This window comes from Magnolia sinica, chromosome 15, assembly GCF_029962835.1.
Source record: "Magnolia sinica isolate HGM2019 chromosome 15, MsV1, whole genome shotgun sequence".
Classification (NCBI taxonomy): Eukaryota; Viridiplantae; Streptophyta; class Magnoliopsida; order Magnoliales; family Magnoliaceae; genus Magnolia; species Magnolia sinica.
Genome location: NC_080587.1, coordinates 58,979,360 through 58,986,223, shown reverse-complemented (window position 1 = coordinate 58,986,223; position 6,864 = coordinate 58,979,360). Strand labels below are relative to the sequence as shown.

Here is a 6,864-nt window from a genome sequence, read left to right as displayed (position 1 = left end):
GTTACTACGGAAAAGCTTGTCACCTTAGCGTAGTCTTAGTGTATACTTGATATCACTTCGAGAGGCTCGTCACCTGATCGTAGGCCGACAGCTCGAATACAGTGTCTCATACCACTATATTCGGCTCACGAGTTTGGGTTACTCACTGGTCACTACGGGGAGGCTCGACGCCCCAGCGTAGGCCGACAACTCGACTACGGTGTCCCGTATCACCATGCCCGACTCATGAGTCTTAGCAGATCGAGGTACCAAGGTTAAATGGACTTTTTCACTGGTAAGTTGGTACCTTAGATTCAAGCAGTAACATCCATACATGGTGAACATACATTAGAAAAATCGGGTTACTTGACAAGCTCGACTAGTGCAAGCGTACATTGAATTAGTCAACATGGAGCGCATATGCACTCCTTATGGCCTAATCACTGTCGATAATCATCGTACGACTCGGATTCATTAAACGTGTCCGTGGTGGCTAAACTAATTCAGCCACTCGATCGAAAGTCATTACCGATTGCCTGGACTACATTGTAGCCCCAATCACACTCCAAAACAATAGCATTCACATGTGATAGTCCAAGACAGCATGTGACAACCAATCTAAATATAAATCTCATTTAAGCATTTCAACAAACACATAGTGCACATGTTATTATACATAGGCATTTCATCCATAAGGCATATAGTAGTAAGATAGGTTATATGAAGAAAATTGTAACTATAGATAAGGGGATTGAGAATCCTATCTCAACACCCTCATTAAATCCATTTCAACAAGCATTTTCTCATTCAAACATTTTATCAAACACTTAGGCTACACATATTAACATACATGTAACAAATTAGTTATAACCTATATTATAGCAAATCCTTTCACAAAAGAGTTGCCACACATACGACAAATATGTATTATCAATCAATAATTATGGTAAGCACAAATCATGATTCCATATTCAATCAAACATTTCAACTAACACATAGAATGCATTAAAACAACATAGTTTACATATATGTGTAATATACGGAAACATCGTATCTAAGCACATGTGATAGCAATTAAGTCAGTCATAAATCATTAACTGATATTGAAAGCCTTGAAAACCATAACCTAAACGTTTATAGTCCGCACCTTTCGCCAGTAAACTCATATCGAACTCAGTTCGAACGCTATGCTTTCGTCTACGGCACAACGGCATAAGTTAGCTATTTCACCATTTACTCTATTTGGATACCTAAAATAGGTTAGGGTTAGGATTTTTTACCCAACAATGGAATCAGAATCATCGATGAAGCGATACGAGAGAGGCGAATTAGCACGAAGAGCGGTGGGATCAAATCCCAGCAACTATCTCTCAATCTCTCTCACTTCTCCTCACTTTCTCTTTCTCTTTTCTCTCTTCTCTCTCCTAGGGTTTATAGAATTCGTATGGCATGGGAGAGAGGGGGTTTAAGTCCTTATATAGGTTCAAAAGCGAGCTCAATGGCCCCAGGGCCATGGTATACTTAGGTTATAGCCAAATGGCGGCTGTTTCGGGCCAATGGAGTTCATCTGGAGGCCCATTACCTGTATACGGTCTGGAGAAAGTCCCCTAACAATGGATCTCGCAAGTTTAAGATTTCGGTCCAATCGAATTAGTGGATCGACCGTGGCCTATTTCAGTTCAACGGTTGTCGTCACTCGATCAGGGCCATATGTACTGACCTGTGTTGGAAATTTTTCCCGATCCGAGGGTATAGTTGGGTCGAAATCTGATGGTCTGAATATGCAATGCGTCTCCATGACTTGAACCAAGTCACTTGCTCAAGTTGTGCATTTTTGGATACTATTTGGACTTAATTTCTGAGATGGTTGTCAAGCCCAGTAAGGCGGTCATAACCGTATAGTTTCACGGTAATCGGACTTTTGATGCGCGGTCCAGGTCTGATAAGTAGTTTCAGTGTGCTCCCAAGAGCAACTGGGTTTAGAGATTGATCCTAGGTTTGTAGGAAATGTAGAACTAGCGATTCTGCTGGTTTTGGGTCTTGCGGTTTGTATAGAAAGCAATTCGAGCTAATTTGCCGCTTAATTCAGTTTAGTACCTAATTAACTTTTGTCTAATTTCTAAAGGATTTGGTCCTTCGTAATTTTTGCCTGAGGTGGTACCTGGGTCTTTGTACGGATTTTTCCGAGACGTTACAATCTACCCCCTTAAGAAAAAAATTCATCCTCAAAATTAGTACCTTTTCGTACTCCTCAATAATCTGAGGGTAGTTCTTGTGGACCTTGGCTTCTGTTTCCCAAGTAGCCTCTTCCTCAGTGTGATGTGTCCATAGCACCTTCACAAGTGGGATAACCTTACTACGCAGCACCTGTTCCTTCCGATCTAGAATACTTGTCAGTCGCAGTACATAAGTAGCATCTTCACTCAACTGTACCTGCTCTCATCTGATAATGTGGGAAGGGTCAGGAACGTATTTCTTTAGCATCGATATATGAAATACGTTGTGCACGCCTACGAGTGGTGTGGGCAACGCAAGGAGGTACGCAACCACACTCACTCGGTCTAGTATCTGAAATGGGCCAATGAATCATAGCGTGAGCTTCCCCTTCTTACCAAACCGAAGGACTCCCTTCATGGGGGAAACCTTGTGAAACACATGGTCCCCAACCTCAAATTCTAGTGGTCACCATCTCATATCGGTGTAGCTCTTCTGTCTGCTCTATGTTGCCAGAAGTCAATGCCTAATAATGTCGATCTTCTCCGAGGTCACCTGAACTAACTTTGGGCCAATCGGGCTCTTCTTGCCAACCTCTGCCCAGCAATGCGACGCTCGATAGGGGTGCCCATACAAGGCCTCATAGGGAGCTATGCCAATACTTACCTGAAAGCTATTGTTATAAGCGAACTCTGCATAAGGAAGACAGTCATCCCAACTATCCTTAAAATCAAGCACACAAGCTCGCAGCATATCTTCCAACACCGATTCACCCGTTTTGTTTGCCCATCAATCTATGGGTGGAATGCGGTCTGAATTTCAATTTCACACCCATTGCTTCCTGGATACGAGTCCGAAGATAGATGTGAATCGCGTGTCTCTGTCCAACATGATCTCCATAGGAACTCCATGCGGACGTACTATCTCCTTAATTTACAGCTTGGCCAACTCATCTGCGAGTTCGAAACTCTAATAGAGAGAAAATGAGCCGATTTCATCAACCGGTCTACAATCACCCAAATGGAGCCATGTCTCTTCCTCGTCTTTGGTAACCATGAAACGAAGTCCATAGAGATGAAATCTCATTTCCATTCAGCTATGGGCATGGGTGAAGCAATCAGGAGGTTGGCGATGCTCTACCTTGACCTGCTGGCACGTGAGACAACGGGATACATAGTCTGTTGTGTGGGCCTTCATGTTGTCCCACCAGTACGATCTCTTCATGTCTCGATACATCTTTGTACTACCAGGATGCAGCGCCATCTTCGAATTGTAAGCTGCCTTTAAAACTTCCCTTCTCGACTCATGAAGGTTTGGGACACATAGGCGGCCACGATAACGTAAACCCCCATCCATACCAACTCTCCATTCAAAGTCTACATCGTCACTGGCTCACTTCCCCAACTCTACTAACCACTCATCTTCCTTCTGAGCCATAATGATTCGGTCGTCGATAAGTGGTTATATGCGAATATGTGTGACGCTCTCAAACGGTTCCTCTACCGTAAACTTCTGCTCAAAGTCTCGCACAAATTCTACCATGTTCCACTCGTCTATCATTAGCGGAGCTGCAAATGCTATAGTCTTCTTGCAGCTCAACATGTCCGCCACAAGGTTAGCCTTGCCAGGATGGTAGGAGACCTCGAACTTGAAGTCTTTCAAAGTTTCCATCTATCGCTGCTGCCTCATATTCAAGTATCTCTGTGTGAATATGTATCTGAGACTCTTGAGGTTACAAAAGAGCTCGAACTCCTCTCCATAGAGGTAATGTCTCCAAAGCTTTAATGCAAAGATAACGACCGCTAACTCTAAGTCGTGTGTAGGGTAGTTTTCCTCGTGTTTCCTCAACTGTCACGATGCATAGGCAATCACCCTGTCTTTCTGCATAAGGACACAACCCAAACCAACACAAGAAGCGTCAGTGTAGATGGTATACTTGACCCCTTGCTCTGACAATACTAGCACAGGGGCGGGCGTCAACTTGTCCTTCAGTTCCTGAAAAGCTGCTTCTGCCTTCTCATTCCAGGCAAACTTAAGATCCTTCCGAGTGAGTTGAGACAACGACCTAGCTATCTTAGAAAAATCCCTAATGAATCGGCGATAGTAGCTAGCGAGTCCCAGGAAACTCCTCACCTCTATAACCGAACCAGGCTGCTCCCAATCCTGAACTACTGCCACCTTGGCGAGGTCCACAGCTATCCCTTCCTTAGACACCACATGTCCTAGGAACATGACTTCTTCTTTCCAGAAGTCGCGCTTCTTGTATTGCGTAAACAACTGGTTCTCCCTGAGAGTATCAAAGACTGCTCGTAGGTGTTCCTCATGATCTTTCCCGACTCTTGGAATATATTAGGATGTCATTTATAAATACGATGACGAATCAGTATAGATACGGCCGAAACATCCGGTTCAACAGGTCCATGAACATGGCCAGTGCGTTTGTGAGTCTAAACAACATCACAAGGAACTCATAGTGCCTTAAACTGCTTCTGAACGCTGTCTTCTGCATGTCCTCATCCCTAACGCGCAATTGGTGTGACGTAAGTCAATCTTCGAGAAATACTACGCCCCTTTCAATGATCAAACAGATCATTTATCTTGGGTAAATGATACTTGTTGTTTACCGTTACTTGGTTCAACTGCGATAATCAATACACAATCGCACGGACCCTTCTTCTTCACAAACAACATGGGTGCTCCCCAAGGAGATACACTCGGCGTATGAAGCCTGCATCCAACGTCGATCTGTTTCCTCGATTCCTCCATTTCACATGGAGGCATACGATAAGTCGGTAGTGAAATGGGAGTCGCACCAGGCACAAGGTTATGGTAAAATCGATCTCGCGTTGAGGAGGTAATTCGGTATCGTCTTAAACACTTCCCTAAGTCCTGGACTATGGGGGTGTTTCCAAGCGTCGACCATTATGATCTTTCAAGGCGAGAATAGCAAAGGACCCGAAGGGCAAGCGGCTGAACGGGAAAGTGAAGGTCGTGTTTTCGGGCCCGTATCCGTCACCGATCAGTCTGATCGATCTCACCCTCATTTCGAAGCCAATCCATGCGAGGATGACATCAAAATGGTATATCGAGGTGATAATTAGGTCAATGCATATCGTCGTGCTCCCTAAATCTATCAAGCAACCCTCAAACAACTTAGTGGCATTTGTAAAAGTTCCTGCTGCGATAACCCTCACCCCTACCATAGGGGTCATACTCAACCCTAAATGTTTAACTGTCGAGCACGAAATCATCGAGATAGTAGATCTGGTGTCCACCAATAGAAATAGGGGTACCTTCAATGTGGGCGGTGAGCTCAAAGGCCAAAGGTACAGTAGATGCTTCAGTTGCAAGCGCATGTACTCGTGCTTGTTGAGAATGGGCTGAGGTGCCATAGGCCATGGAGGCGGCCTAAAATGAGGTGCAGGCGGCGAAGAGGTGGGGCTACAATAGCTTGAGGAAGTGGGCGGTTGATCTTCTGAGGTGGCGAGAAGCCATTGTCCCTCATCCTGGTGAAACAATATGTATCCGTGTGGCCTGATCTCTTCAACCTTGGCTCGGTCTCTGTGATCTCCTGTCGCAGGATGACTTGGCCCTCCTCGATCTAGGCCAAGCGGGCTCTATAGCAGCCCGATAATGGTGGGGCTCATGTGTAGTAAGACTCCCTATCCGAGTCTTAGACCTCCTCTTCTTCCTCTTCCTGCTCCCCTCCTTCATCAGTGCCCTCATCTTCGCTGCCTTCCTCAACACTTCCCTCTCCACCTTCACTTTCCTCGACATTATCACTTTCTTCTTCTGTATCATCACTCTGCTTCTCAAGGCGGGCTTAGCGTCGCCTTTGGCCAGTGATCATGTCATCGAGCATGTTTTCGCTGATAATGTGGATCGGGACGACGTCCTCCATTTGTAGTCAGAAATAATAGTGGTGAGCAATTTTGTAAATCAATCGACCAAAAGGTAGCGAGGAGCTTTCTCTCTCAGACCGTGTAGTGCGGATTATCTGGGATAGGACAAGCATAGGCAGGCACACTTTCTCTCCTTGCCCAACTCTGAACAAGAAATCCACTATGAATCTTGTGCATTCGATGCGGTTACTCCACCTAGGATACACATTATACATGCATATGTGGTGGAGCAGGCGGAAGTCGGTCGTCATCTTGGATGAAGCGAGACTATTTCCCCGCCTCCAACGCTCAATTCGGCCGCATAGGAAACATGTGCAGAGTCTCTTCTCTCGCTCACTAGTGAGGTTCTTCTCACTGGCGCGCACTACACCTCTTTCGACTCCCATAATGTGAGCAATCTTATCCACACCAACTATGTTCTCCTGCCTTCCCAGAGGGATTGTAAAGTGAAGAGGCTTCAATAGTGGATTCCAAATGAAGGCGTAGAAGGTGCGCACGGTGTGTTCACTCGCATGAATGTTCCCTTCAAATATGGGACCCTACCCATTATCCAGGAGAAAATCGATGGCTAGATACATCCCAAACATCTTCTCATTGATATGTGCCTCAAATACAACCTTGCAGTTGTGGAACTTACTAAGGTCGACGTTCGGTAATAGTGATCTCTCCAACAGAATTTGAGGATCGAGGTCCCACTTGGACTTCCTTTCACGCTCGGCACTCGTACTGGCTTCGGCGTTTGCCCTCCTCGTAGTACGGCTTGATCGGC

At 45.4% G+C, this 6,864-nt stretch overlaps 1 protein-coding gene across 3 annotated transcripts in view; it reads left to right on the top strand.

The window, feature by feature from the left end:
• Positions 1 to 6,864, top strand: part of LOC131227050 (large ribosomal subunit protein uL14mz-like) — a 62,259-nt gene that overhangs the window by 34,048 nt on the left and 21,347 nt on the right. The window lies entirely within an intron of this gene.